The sequence below is a fragment of the Pseudophryne corroboree genome, chromosome 5 (genome assembly GCF_028390025.1).
Source record: "Pseudophryne corroboree isolate aPseCor3 chromosome 5, aPseCor3.hap2, whole genome shotgun sequence".
NCBI lineage: Eukaryota > Metazoa > Chordata > Amphibia > Anura > Myobatrachidae > Pseudophryne > Pseudophryne corroboree.
The window spans coordinates 730,444,886-730,460,241 of NC_086448.1; the positions used below are offsets into that span (position 1 = coordinate 730,444,886).

Sequence of the window (15,356 nt, forward strand, 5' to 3'; positions counted from 1 at the left end):
CACCTGGCCCATCTAGGAGTGGCACTGCAGTGTCACGCAGGATGGCCCTTCAAAAAAATACTCCCCAAACAGCACATGACGCAAAGAAAAATTAAAGAAAAAAGAGGTGCAAGATGGAATTGTCCTTTGGCCCTCCCACCCACCCTTATGTTGTATAAACAGGACATGCACACTTTAACCAACCCATCATTTCAGTGACAGGGTCTGCCACACGACTGTGACTGAAATGACGGGTTGGTTTGGACCCCCACCAAAAAAGAAGCAATTAATCTCTCCTTGCACAAACTGGCTCTACAGAGGCAAGATGTCCACCTCATCATCATCCTCCGATATATCACCGTGTACATCCCCCTCCTCACAGATTATCAATTCGTCCCCACTGGAATCCACCATCTCAGCTCCCTGTGTACTTTGTGGAGGCAATTGCTGCTGGTCAATGTCTCCACGGAGGAATTGATTATAATTCATTTTAATGAACATCATCTTCTCCACATTTTCTGGAAGTAACCTCGTACGCCGATTGCTGACAAGGTGAGCGGCGGCACTAAACACTCTTTCGGAGTACACACTTGTGGGAGGGCAACTTAGGTAGAATAAAGCCAGTTTGTGCAAGGGCCTCCAAATTGCCTCTTTTTCCTGCCAGTATAAGTACGGACTGTCTGACGTGCCTACTTGGATGCGGTCACTCATATAATCCTCCACCATTCTTTCAATGGGGAGAGAATCATATGCAGTGCCAGTAGACGACATGTCCGTAATCGTTGGCAGGTCCTTCAGTCCGGACCAGATGTCAGCATCAGCAGTCGCTCCAGACTGCCCTGCATCACCGCCAGCGGGTGGGCTCGGAATTCTGAGCCTTTTCCTCGCACCCCCAGTTGCGGGAGAATGTGAAGGAGGAGATGTTGACAGGTCGCGTTCCGCTTGACTTGACAATTTTCTCACCAGCAGGTCTTTGAACCCCAGCAGACTTGTGTCTGCCGGAAAGAGAGATCCAAGGTAGGTTTTAAATCTAGGATCGAGCACGGTGGCCAAAATGTAGTGCTCTGATTTCAACAGATTGACCACCCGTGAATCCTTGTTAAGCGAATTAAGGGCTCCATCCACAAGTCCCACATGCCTAGCGGAATCGCTCTTTGTTAGCTCCTCCTTCAATGTCTCCAGCTTCTTCTGCAAAAGCCTGATGAGGGGAATGACCTGACTCAGGCTGGCAGTGTCTGAACTGACTTCACGTGTGGCAAGTTCAAAGGGCAGCAGAACCTTGCACAACGTTGAAATCATTCTCCACTGCGCTTGAGACAGGTGCATTCCACCTCCTATATCGTGCTCAATTGTATAGGCTTGAATGGCCTTTTGCTGCTCCTCCAACCTCTGAAGTATATATAGGGTTGAATTCCACCTCATTACCACTTCTTGCTTCAGATGATGGCAGGGCAGGTTCAGGCGTTTTTGGTGGTGCTCCAGTCTTCTGTACGTGGTGCCTGTACGCCGAAAGTGTCCCGCAATTCTTCTGGCCACCGACAGCATCTCTTGCACGCCCCTCTCGTTTTTTAAATAATTCTGCACCACCAAATTCAAGGTATGTGCAAAACATGGGACGTGCTGGAATTTGCCCATATTTAATGCACACACAATATTGCTGGCGTTGTCCGATGCCACAAATCCACAGGAGAGTCCAATTGGGGTAAGCCATTCCGCGATGATCTTCCTCAGTTGCCGTAAGAGGTTTTCAGCTGTGTGCGTATTCTGGAAACCGGTGATACAAAGCGTAGCCTGCCTAGGAAAGAGTTGGCGTTTGCGAGATGCTGCTACTGGTGCCGCCGCTGCTGTTCTTGCGGCGGGAGTCCATACATCTACCCAGTGGGCTATCACAGTCATATAGTCCTGACCCTGCCCTGCTCCACTTGTCCACATGTCCGTGGTTAAGTGGACATTGGGTACAGCTGCATTTTTTAGGACACTGGTGACTCTTTTTCTGAGGTCTGTGTACATTTTCGGTATCGCCTGCCTAGAGAAATGGAACCTAGATGGTATTTGGTACCGGGGACACAGTACCTCCAACAAGTCTCTAGTTGCCTCTGCAGTAATGATGGATACCGGAACCACGTTTCTCACCACCCAGGATGCCAAGGCCTCAGTTATCCGCTTTGCAGCAGAATGACTGCTGTGATATTTCATCTTCCTCGCAAAGGACTGTTGGACAGTCAATTGCTTGGTGGAAGTAGTAAAAGTGGTCTTACGACTTCCCCTCTGGGATGACCATCGACTCCCAGCAGCAACAACAGCTGCGCCAGCAGCAGTAGGCGTTACACGCAAGGATGCATCGGAGGAATCCCAGGCAGGAGAGGACTCGTCAGAATTGCCAGTGACATGGCCTGCAGGACTATTGGCATTCCTGGGGAAGGAGGAAATTGACACTGAGGGAGTTGGTGGTGTGGTTTGCGTGAGCTTGGTTACAAGAGGAAGGGATTTACTGGTCAGTGGACTGCTTCCGCTGTCGCCCAAAGTTTTTGAACTTGTCACTGACTTATTATGAATGCGCTGCAGGTGACGTATAAGGGAGGATGTTCCGAGGTGGTTAACGTCCTTACCCCTACTTATTACAGCTTGACAAAGGCAACACACGGCTTGACAAATGTTGTCCGCATTTCTGTTGAAATACTTCCACACCGAAGAGCTGATTTTTTTGGTATTTTCACCAGGCATGTCAATGGCCCTATTCCTCCCACGGACAACAGGTGTCTCCCCGGGTGCCTGACTTAAACAAACCACCTCACCATCAGAATCCTCCTTGTCAATTTCCTCCCCAGCGCCAGCAACACCCATATCCTCCTCATCCTGGTGTACTTCAACACTGACATCTTCAGTCTGACTATCAGGAACTGGACTGCGGGTGCTCCTTCCAGCACTTGCAGGGGGCGTGCAAATGGTGGAAGGCGCATGCTCTTCACGTCTAGTGTTGGGAAGGTCAGGCATCGCAACCGACACAATTGGACTCTCCTTGTGGATTTGGGATTTCGAAGAACGCACAGTTCTTTGCTGTGCTTTTGCCAGCTTGAGTCTTTTCTTTTTTCTAGCGAGAGGCTGAGTGCTTCCATCCTCATGTGAAGCTGAACCACTAGCCATGAACATAGGCCAGGGCCTCAGCCGTTCCTTGCCACTCCGTGTGGTAAATGGCATATTGGCAAGTTTACGCTTCTCCTCCGACAATTTTATTTTAGATTTTTGAGTCCTTTTTTTACTGATATTTGGTGTTTGGATTTTACATGCTCTGTACTATGACATTGGGCATCGGCCTTGGCAGACGACGTTGCTGGCATTTCATCGTCTCGGCCATGACTAGTGGCAGCAGCTTCAGCACGAGGTGGAAGTCGATCTTGATCTTTCCCTATTTTTGGAACCTCAACATTTTTGTTCTCCATATTTTAATAGGCACAACTAAAAGGCACCTCAGGTAAACAATGGAGATGGATGGATACTAGTATACTTATGGATGGACGAGCGACTGCCGACACAGAGGTAGCTACAGCCGTGGACTACCGTACTGTGTCTGCTGCTAATATAGACTGGATGATAATGAGATAAAAATAAAATATATATATATATATATCACACTAGTACTGCAGCCGGACAGGTATATATATATTATGTAATGACGGACCTGCTGGACACTGTCTGTCAGCACTGCAGACTCCTAAAGTAAGCTACTAGTATCAAGAAGATAGAAAAATAAACCATGGGTAGGTGGTATACAATTATGGATGGACCAGCGACTGCCGACACAGAGGTAGCTACAGCCGTGGACTACCGTACTGTGTCTGCTGCTAATATAGACTGGATGATAATGAGATAAAAATAAAATATATATATATATCACACTAGTACTGCAGCCGGACAGGTATATATATATTATGTAATGACGGACCTGCTGGACACTGTCTGTCAGCACTGCAGACTCCTAAAGTAAGCTACTAGTATCAAGAAGATTGAAAAAAAAACCACGGGTAGGTGGTATACAATTATGGATGGACCAGCGACTGCCGACACAGAGGTAGCTACAGCCATGGACTACCGTACTGTGTCTGCTGCTAATATAGACTGGATGATAATGAGATAAAAATAAAATATATATATATATCACACTAGTACTGCAGCCGGACAGGTATATATATATTATGTAATGACGGACCTGCTGGACACTGTCTGTCAGCACTGCAGACTCCTAAAGTAAGCTACTAGTATCAAGAAGATAGAAAAAAAAACCACGGGTAGGTGGTATACAATTATGGATGGACCAGCGACTGCCGACACAGAGGTAGCTACAGCCATGGACTACCGTACTGTGTCTGCTGCTAATATAGACTGGATGATAATGAGATAAAAATAATATATATATATATATCACACTAGTACTGCAGCCGGACAGGTATATATATATTATGTAATGACGGACCTGCTGGACACTGTCTGTCAGCACTGCAGACTCCTAAAGTAAGCTACTAGTATCAAGAAGGTAGAAAAAAAACCACGGGTAGGTGGTATACAATTATGGATGGATCAGCGACTGCCGACACAGAGGTAGCTACAGCCGTGGACTACCGTACTGTGTCTGCTGCTAATATAGACTGGATGATAATGAGATAAAAATAAAATATATATATATATATATATCACACTAGTACTGCAGCCGGACAGGTATATATATATTATGTAATGACGGACCTGCTGGACACTGTCTGTCAGCACTGCAGACTCCTAAAGAAAGCTACTAGTATCAAGAAGATAGAAAAAAAAACCACGGGTAGGTGGTATACAATTATGGATGGACCAGCGACTGCCGACACAGAGGTAGCTACAGCCGTGGACTACCGTACTGTGTCTGCTGCTAATATAGACTGGATGATAATGAGATAAAAATAAAATATATATATATATATATCACACTAGTACTGCAGCCGGACAGGTATATATATATTATGTAATGACGGACCTGCTGGACACTGTCTGTCAGCACTGCAGACTCCTAAAGTAAGCTACTAGTATCAAGAAGATAGAAAAAAAAACCACGGGTAGGTGGTATACAATTATGGATGGACCAGCGACTGCCGACACAGAGGTAGCTACAGCCGTGGACTACCGTACTGTGTCTGCTGCTAATATAGACTGGATGATAATGAGATAAAAATAAAATATATATATATATCACACTAGTACTGCAGCCGGACAGGTATATATATATTATGTAATGACGGACCTGCTGGACACTGTCTGTCAGCACTGCAGACTCCTAAAGTAAGCTACTAGTATCAAGAAGATAGAAAAAAAAACCACGGGTAGGTGGTATACAATTATGGATGGACCAGCGACTGCCGACACAGAGGTAGCTACAGCCGTAGACTACCGTACTGTGTCTGCTGCTAATATAGACTGGATGATGAGATAAAAATAAAATATATATATATATATCACACTAGTACTGCAGCCGGACAGGTATATATATATTATGTAATGACGGACCTGCTGGACACTGTCTGCAGAATGCGTTTATAAAAACACCACACGACGAGTGTTTAACTTTTTCAGGCAGACAATCACAATATACTGGTGGTCAGCAGACAATCACAATCTACTGGTGGTCAGTGGTCAGTCACACTGGCAGTGGCACTCTGGCAGCAAAAGTGTGCACTGTACTTAAAATATGTACTCCTGCTATAACTGCTCCCCAGTCTCCCCCACAATTAAGCTGTGTGAGCAGTGAGCACTCAGCATAGTCAGATAATGATATACAGTATTACATATGATGCAGCACACTGGGCTGAGCACAGATATGGTATGTGACTGTGTCACACTGTGTATCGTTTTTTTTTCAGGCAGAGAACGGATTAATTAAACTGGTGGTGGTCACTGGTCACTGGTCACACTATCAGCAAGTAGTACTCCGTCCTAAGCAGACAATCACAATATACTGGTGGTCAGTGTGGTCACTGGTCAGTCACACTGGCAGTGTGGCACTCTGGCAGCAAAAGTGTGTACTGTACTTAAAATATATTATTTATTTATGTACTCCTGCTCTAACTGCTCCCCAGTCTCCCCCACAATTAAGCTGTGTGAGCAGTGAGCACTCAGCACAGTCAGATATACAGTATTACATATGATGATGCAGCACACTGAGGCTGAGCACAGATATGGTATGTGACTGTGTCACACTGTGTATCGTTTTTTTTCAGGCAGAGAACGGATTAATTAAACTGGTGGTCAATGGTCACACTATCAGCAAGTAGTAGTACTCCAGTCCTAATATGTTCCCCAAAATTAGTAAATACCAAATAGTGTCTCTAACTCTCTACTCTCTTCTCTATAAACGGAGAGGACGCCAGCCACGTCCTCTCCCTATCAATCTCAATGCACGTGTGAAAATGGCGGCGACGCGCGGCTCCTTATATAGAATCCGAGTCTCGCGATAGAATCCGAGCCTTGCGAGAATCCGACAGCGGGATGATGACGTTCGGGCGCGCTCGGGTTAGCCGAGCAAGGCGGGGAGGTTCGAACCTGCCTCGGACCTGTGTAAAAAGGCTGAAGTTCGGGGGGGTTCGGTTTCCGAGAAACCGAACCCGCTCATCACTAGTGTCTAGCCAATATTAGAAAGAGTAACATGACAATCAAGTAGAAGGAAGGGCGAAATGTAGTCTTGCCTCGTCTGGATCTTCAAAAAATCTCAGCCGACCATCTTCAAAGATTCTAAGACGTGCTGGATACAGCAGGGAGAATTTAACCTTTGCGTCAAAGAGATGCCTACAGATGGGGGCAAAGTCCTTGCTTTTCGATGCCACTAAAGCTGAGAAGTCTTGAAAGATGAGGAGACGCTCTCCGTTGATTGACAAACTAGCAGCCTTGCGGTAATGGTCTAGTAGTCTTGCTTTGTCCGCATAATTCAAGACTCTCATGATGACCGGGCGTGGGCGGCCTGATGGACTTTTTCGTTCCGGTCCCAGCCTGTGGGCTCTTTCGATGACGAGCGGGGATCCTTTTAGATTCATGGACAGCTGCTCCGGGATGCCCGACGAGAGGAGATCCAAGAGCTCATGACCTTTTATTGATTCTGGGATGCCGATGACCCGTAAGTTGTTATGAATGCTGCGATTTTCCAGGTCATCTAGTTTCTCCGAGAGGTCTGCGACTTCCAATTGTTTGGCGCTTAAGGAGCATTGGGTTTTACTCAGGTCATCTTCCAGAGCAGATATCCTTTGTTCTGCTTCATCAAGGCGGGTGGAATGTTGAGTAAGCAAAGTCGATGACGACTCAATAGCCTCTTTAATGCCCGCTAATTTCTCATCGAGAAGAGGTCGCAGTACCGCCAGCAGGTTTTTGTGCTTCATTTTAGGTTGTTTAGCGGGCGGTCCAGATTTGCGAGAGCTTCGGGAGAGTGATCGCGTAGTCGAGTGATCAGAGTCCGATGAATCGCCACCGGGGGTATCTTCTCCAGTTTGCTGGATTGTCCCTGCAGACATCACGGGCAGAGGTATCAGAAATGTTTCCATGCAGGGTCACCCAGGAGGGGAGGCAGAGTCCACAGACACTGAGGGTTCAGATAGTAAAGGATGTAGCGGATCTCACATGCTGGGTGGTCATTCACTGCCGGGCTACATCTGAATCGTAGCGGTCGCCCAATAGAAAAGGCATAGAACAAAATAAGATAAAAATAAAATAGGTGGAGATGTCCCCTGCCAGCGGTCAGGTAGGCCTTCAGAGGTAGATGTGAGGCCAGTGAGGGAGCATTCGATAGAATGCGGATCCGGGCCACAGCAGGGAAGGTGTAGAATGGGCCGCCGTCACAGTCCCCAGTCAGGCTGGTAGTTGAGAATGTGTTTCCAGTGGCGCTGCTCGGGCCGCCCTATGCGTGCGGCCACAGCACAGGGGTGGTGGGAGGTGTCCGCCGGGTCCAAGGGTAGGCAGGTTGGTTAAATGTCCTTCACCGTAGCACAGCGTGAGGAGGTCCACGGGCCGTCCGCAACCACAGACCACCGGCAAGGAAGGCCACGGAAGCAGCCAGAAGCAGCCCCAGGACAACGGCTCTCCCCGCTGCAATGCGGGATCCGGGATCAGACGAGCCAGGGGAGTTCCCTTTGATAGCGGAGGCCGCAGGGTCAGGTGTCACCGCCCTGGTAATCTGCTACAGCGGGCAGCGGGAGAGAGACGCAGCAGCCGCCGTCACAGTCTCCTCCGCAGTGCAGCGGTCCGGCGTTAGTGCTTCCGTCTCAGCCGCAGGGAAGGGTATCAGCGGCCAGCAGTAGGGCGATGCGGTGAGTCTTGTGGAGCCGCTAAGGAGCACATCGGGGGGGGGGTAAATACCGGCTGAAGGTCCGAGCGGCCAGCAGGCCGGCGCCAAAATCGAGGCCCCGGCTTCAGCGTGGAGACCAGGCCGCAATCCGCGGGAGCGTCCATAATGCTCCCCGATTCCGCAGCTCAGGTCTAATGAGAGCAGGGTGGCAGGGGAGGTTTAGTGGGTGAGGGTAACGTGAAGGAGCGGGTCTGGGCAGACCAGGAGGACAAATTAGGTGGTATTCAAGCAGGAGCTCATCCAGGCTGCAACTGCTCTCCGGTGCCAGGCCACGCCCCGTGATCTGTTTTTAATCTCCTCCTCGCCCCTTATGCTGAGCAGCTCTTTCACCTCCTGATCTGTCCAGGTCACCATGACTGTCTCCTCCGCTTCCTGGACGCTTCCCCTGGCTCTGGATGATGACATCATCTTTTCTGGCCAGGGGAAGCTCCAATGAGAGGCCTTTTACCAGTCCCGGGTACTGAATATCGGGTAGGGCCCATTCACACTACACTGCATCCCGGGACGATCCCGAATTCAACCCTGGTCGAGACCTGGGATGAAATCCCGGGACACTCGTCCCGGGATATCGTTCCTATACCCTTTCACACTGAGCAAATTCCCGGGTTGATGCGCGTTCATGTGCAATAACCCGGGAAATTTTTGTCAATCTGAAAGGGGTATAAATGACCGGCTGTGGCACACTCTATATTTTTGTGTAAGGAAAACAAAAATTCGCTTGTAATTGTGAAATTATATATTTAATTGAAAAAAGGACACCACTTCAGACTGGTCAAATCAGATGGCTATGACTAGATAATTTTTAATGCATACCAATAAAGTTTTAAAACTTTGAATCAGTTTTATTATAAACTTTCAATTAAGAGTGCCCCAGCACAAGAGTCTTCCCTCTTCTCCTTGTACATATACAGATGGAGCTGCGCTCATCTGAGGTGGTGGCATCGCAAACGAGCACTCCCGGCGTGTTTAGGCGATCTGTCCACCTAGTCACACTGGGAGTGCACAGAGACGCTCCCATTCAAAGCGCCTCTGTCCAGGCATGCGGGCTGAGACGCTCTCCATTCAAGTGATTGGGGTGTGTTTGTCACGGGCATGTTCGCCAAGGCGGATGGGGACACTATAGGCGACTAGCGTGGCTCCATCCGTACACAGTTTTTCTGACTCTTGGGAGCACCACCAACCATATTCACGCCCTTGAAAAAGGATGCATCTTACATATGTTGGTTATGACGATGCTACTTTCTAATATATAAATGGCATCATTTTCAGATTGGCACTGTGCAGAATCAAACCTTCTCCTTTCACATGGCAATATGTTACCAACAATGCACAACAATTTACATATAGACAAACAGAAATAATAAAATCATGTGATGCTAGAAAATGGCAGTGTGTACTGTAACAATACAATTACACCAATAAAATGTCTGTAAAAATTTGCAATAAGTAAATATTCAAAGTTCAAATGAACACATAAAAAGGACCCTCCTGAGAATAATCCACAGTAAAATAAACATATCCATATGAATGAGTCAGTGGAAAGTGGATTGGTAAAGCAGCTATTGTCTCACCATTAATATGAAATCCATATGGTGATAAAAAGGAAGTGGTGAATATAATTTTGCAGAGCTCTTCACAAAATACAAATTATCTGAACTGCCAATAAAGGCAAGTTACACACTATATGATTATTCGGCCGATTTGCTAATAATCCAGAGACTGTCCTGATTTATTGTATAGTGTGTATGAACGATAGTTTGGCCTTTCGCCAATAAATCAGACTACTCTTACCTACTAACACAACTGTACGATTATCCGATTGGTTGGTCAACACCAAAAATCTCGGCCTCAATCACCCGATATCGACCAGTGTGTGTGCATTCTCAATAATCAACCATATGTCTAGGTATAAAAATCAGGTACTTGGCAGTGGCGTGCGGTGAGGTCACTGGCTGGGGAGGCACTGAGAATATATATATATATATATATATATATATAGTGGTCGAAGTGGAAATTTTGAAGTGGGTGTATGGAAAAGACAAGGACGCAATTATGCACGCCGAAGGCACGCACGTGCTCCAGAAAAGGGGACGTGGTCACCCAAAAGGGGGCGTGTCCCTTTCACCTTATAGCACACAGTACGAGCTGAAATTCACATTATAGCACATGGTACGAGCCGAAATTCACATTATAGCACACTGAATGAGCCGAAACTCACATTCTAGCACACTGAATGAGCCAAAATTCACATTGTAGCACACTGAACGAGCCGAAATTCACATTGTAGCACACTAAATGAGCCGAAATTCACATTACAGCACACTGAATGAGCCGAAACTCACATTGTAGCACACTGAATGAGCCGAAATTCACATTACAGCACACTGAATGAGCCGAAATTCACCTTGTAGCACACTGAATGAGCCCAAATTCACATTGTAGCACACTGAATGAGCCGAAATTCACATTGTAGCACAAAGAATGAGCTGAAATTCATATTATAGCACACTGAATGAGCTGAAATTCACATTGTAGCACACTGAATGGGCCGAAATTCACATTGTAACATACTGAATGAGCCTAAATTAACATTGTAGCACACTGAATGAGCCGAAATTCACATTGTAGCACAAAGAATGACCTAAAATTCACATTATAGCACACTGAATGAGCCGAAATTCACATTGTAGCACACTGAATGAGCCGAAATTCCATTGTAGCACACTGAATGAGCCGAAATTCACATTGTAGCAAACTGAATGAGCCGAAATTCACATTGTAGCACACTGAATGAGCCGAAATTCACATTGTAGCACACTGAATGAGCCTAAATTAACATTGTAGCACACTGAATGAGCCTAAATTAATATTGTAGCACACTGAATGATCCGAAATTCACATTGTAGCACACGTTATGAGCCGAAATTCACATTGTAGAACACTGAATGAGCCGAAATTCACATTGTAGCACACTGAATGAGCCTAAATTAACATTGTAGCACACGTTATGAGCCGAAATTCACATTGTAGCATACTGAATGAGCTGAAATTCACATTGTAGCACACTGAATGAGCCGAAATTCACATTGTAGCACACTGAATGAGCTGAAATTGTGACAGCAGGGACAGCCAGAGTGACAGCAGGGACAGGGAGAGAGAGTGACCACAGGGAGAGAGTGAGTGACGACAGTGACAGCAGGGAGAGAGAGAGTGACGAGCGTAACAGCAGGGAGAGAGAGAGAGAGTGACGACAGTGACAGCAGGGAGAGAGAGAGTGATGACAGTGACAGCAGGGAGAGAGTGAGTGACGACAGTGACAGTAGGGAGAGAGAGAGTGACGACAGTGACAGCAGGGAGAGAGAGAGTGACGACAGTGACAGCAGGGAGAGAGAGAGTAACAATAGGGACAGGGACAGTAACGACAGGGAGAGAGGGTGACAGCAGGGGAACATTACCTGACTGTGGTCGGCGGAGGCACCCATGGGCAGCAGCGGTGAGGTCCCTCTGACTGCCATTTGTTGCGGGTGGCGACGGGCGGCGGTGAGCGGTGGGCGGCTGGCGGCGGTGAGCGGCACCTGCTCCAGTAGTGCAGCAGCGGGCAGCCATGGCCCCTTCAGGGTCCCCTTTTGCACATTGACACTGTGGGCTGGGGCTGGATTTCATGCACTGGTGGCACCGCGGGACCCTTCCCAGACGACAGTGGGGAGGGCAATCCACCACTGCCTCCACCAGTTCCCTGTCATCGCGGGAGGGCTGGGAGCAGGAGGTCACACCGCTGAAGGCACATTTCCCAGATGACAGGAGGGGGGGGGGGGGGGGGCGGCAATCCGCCACTGTCTCCCCCAGTTCCCTGTCATCGTGGGAGGGCTGGGAGCAGGAGGTCACACCGCTGAAGGCACATTTCCAACAGGAGGGGGGGGAGCGGCAATCCGCCACTGTCTCCCCCAGTTCCCTGTCATCGCAGGAGGGCTGGGAGCAGGAGGTCACACCGCTGAAGGCACATTTCCGACAGGAGGGGGGGAGCGGCAATCCGCCACTGTCTCCCCCAGTTCCCTGTCATCGCGGGAGGGCTGGGAGCGGGAGGTCACGCCGCTGAAGGCACATTTCCGACAGGAGGGGGGGGGAAGCGGCAATCCGCCACTGTCTTCCACAGTTCCCTAGCATCGCGGGAGGGCTGGGAGCAAGAGGACACCCGTCACCCATCGGCATCCAGACATAACGGGCGGCTGCGGCGATGTAGGTCCACAGCAGCACCCTCCTCGGTCTGCGCGGCCGGCCCTGGCTTCAACTCCGGGTCCCGCTGCCTCTTCACCCCGCTACTGTAACTGAGCTGGGCGCCGGGTCCTGCTGCCTCTTCGGGTGATTGGACGAGTGGATCCAGCACTGGATCCGCTGTCCAATCACATCTGCCTCGCTGACAGGGGCGGGTTTCCCCTGTCAACGAGGCACTTGGATAAGTGCCGCTTTCTGCTCCTGTTTTCAATGGGCTTTGACAGCCCAGTACTTGGCCCCGCCCCTCCAGCTTGAACCAGTTCCTACAGTTAACGGGAGGCACTGTTATCAGTACCTCCCAAACTACTTTATAGGCTTAAAATGATTAGGATAAGATAAAGAAATTACTTATGACACAGAATATGTGTCATAAGTATCTTCTTTATATTATTTTAATCATTAATGACAGGGGAGGCACTGCCTCCCCTGACTGCACGTCCCTGGTACTTGGCCCCTTGGCCAATGTCACCAGAAATTGTAAAAAAAAATTCCACAATAAAATAAAGTGTGCAGCAGAGATATTGGGTGCCTTCCTATAGGTGAATAATTGTCCCGACTGACTAAACCAGATAGTGTGTGTGTACTTGCTTTAGTTCAAGGGGCTAAATATGGTGCAGTAGATCCAAGTGTTAATTAACCTGTGCTTGACTAAAGAACTGGAATACAAAACCACCATTAGTCTTAATGGCTAAAAAGGGCCATGTAATCAGGATCTCCTTAATTAGCAAGAATCCAGGTCACAATGTAATCCCAAGCAGGGGTATAAAGACAGGAGACAATGGAAGGCAGTCACCTCCGGGCACCAGCCCTGAAGGTGACACATTGACCTCCTCCATTGCTCCAGGTTCTGCTTTATGTGCCCAAGAGCAGAAGTAAGCAGGGAACCTGGGGGGGAGCATGTGCCACAGATCTCCCTCTCCCTGACTGGGTGCTGTGCTGGGTGGTAGAAGTGAATGTGCAAGGTGAATGTAAGTGTGAGCTGCAAGAGGCAGAGCCCCTCGCACAGTAGCTGGCACCTATGGGGAGAGACCTACCCTTGAGTGCACACTCCCCTACCCTAATGTCTCTTCCTTGTCGCAGCTGCACAGGGGGACCCACCTTAGCAGATGACCCAGGCTGGGCCCTTCTAACAAGCCTGGACCCAGGTAATTAGTAAACCACCCCATTTTGGCACCCCAGGAGAGAGTGTATGTCAGGGTGCTGCTGAGACAGGGTGTTGGTAGTGAATGAGAGCTTGCACCAACAACTATCTCGCCTCCAGGCTCCTAGTATGAACTTACGCCCCTCGGTCCAAGAGCTTACTTGGCCCACCTGTGCTTATATCTTACTATAACGTATAGACAGGTGTCGTGCGGCATAATATTGATAGAACCGCAAGGTGCAGAGGCAGTGATTACCTGATAACAGTGTCAGAACAATACATCAGTGAGCAGAAATGGGAAGCCCAAAAGAGTATTCAGATAAAAGCAGCAGTGGCAGTACGTACAGGAGGGTTCCCAAAGGTATAGCTGGTATAGTCCCTTACACGTGTCTTCCAGTTACCAGGACTGCCCTCAAGGCCAGTCCCATTTTCAGTCCCTTAGGCCAGCTGTCACATGAGCCATGTGCTACCGATTGTCATTGTGAGGCTGCGCACGATTATTTCATTCCCATAGGCACAGTCTTTGTGCATCCCTGCCTTTACCTCTATGACCCTTCCATTGGGCAATGGAATTTGAATATCTTTTAATTACATGAGGATTCTATACCTGCAATGTTTTAAACTGGGTAGTGTAATACAATACAATTACGCCAATAAAAATTTGTAACATACAACTGACTACCTTAACCTCCACATAAGTGGCTATGTTTTTTTCTAACAATAAGTGTAAGATTTTAAGTTTAGTTCTATGTACATGTGAGAATGGAATGAAAGCATTACTGTATGCAAGGTGGATACAAGCATCAGACAGAGCTTAATGGTGTTCCCCTGAGAGAACTTTACCAGCGACAGGGAATCCATCCTTCCTTATAGACCAGAACTCTTCTGGGGGAAACAAGCAGGCGATTTACACTTATAATTTAATTTCAACATCTGACTTTGTAGAGGTGTAAAAATGTGTATCTCCAGAGACATTTGTGAAGTGATTTTAATTTACAGGCTTTAGAAATGAGAAAGATTACTGTATTGGCATTCAGAAAATGTGTTTTATTTGGAACAGTACTTTCAGATGGTTTTGCTGTAGACGGATTATTACTAGTGATGAGCGGGTTCGGTTTCTCGGAAACCGAACCCCCCCGAAGTTCACCCATTTTACACGGGTCCGAGGCAGGTTCGAACCTTCCCGCCTTGCTCGGCTAACCCGAGCGCGCCCGAATGTCATCATCCCGCTGTCGGATTCTCGCGAGATTCGTATTCTATATAAGCAGCCGCGCGTCGCCGCCATTTTCACTCGTGCATTGGAGATGATAGGGAGAGGACGTGGCTGGCGTCCTCTCCGTTTATTGTTGAAGTTGATTGCTTTATTGCTTAAGTGTGGGGAGGACTGGGGAGCAGCTGTTAGGAGGAGTGCAGTGCAGAGTTTTGCTGATAAGTGACCACCAGTTTTTATCCGTTCTCTGCCTGAAAAAAACGCTCCATACCATATCTGTGCTCAGTGTGCTGCATAATATATCTGTGCTGAGTGCTCACACTGCTTAATTGTGGGGACTGGGGAGCAGCATATAGCAGGAGTACAGTGCAGAGTTTTGCTGACAGTGACCACCAGTA

At 48.0% G+C, this 15,356-nt stretch overlaps 1 long non-coding RNA gene across 1 annotated transcript in view; it reads right to left on the reverse strand.

Moving 5' to 3' along the window:
* Window positions 1-12,785, reverse strand: part of LOC134929389 (uncharacterized) — a 52,270-nt gene extending 39,485 nt beyond the window's left edge. Inside the window, exon 1 of the long non-coding RNA XR_010178532.1 lies at window positions 11,791-12,785. This is a non-coding gene — a long non-coding RNA (uncharacterized LOC134929389). The remainder of the gene's footprint in view (window positions 1-11,790) is intronic.
* Window positions 12,786-15,356: the final 2,571 nt, after the last annotated feature.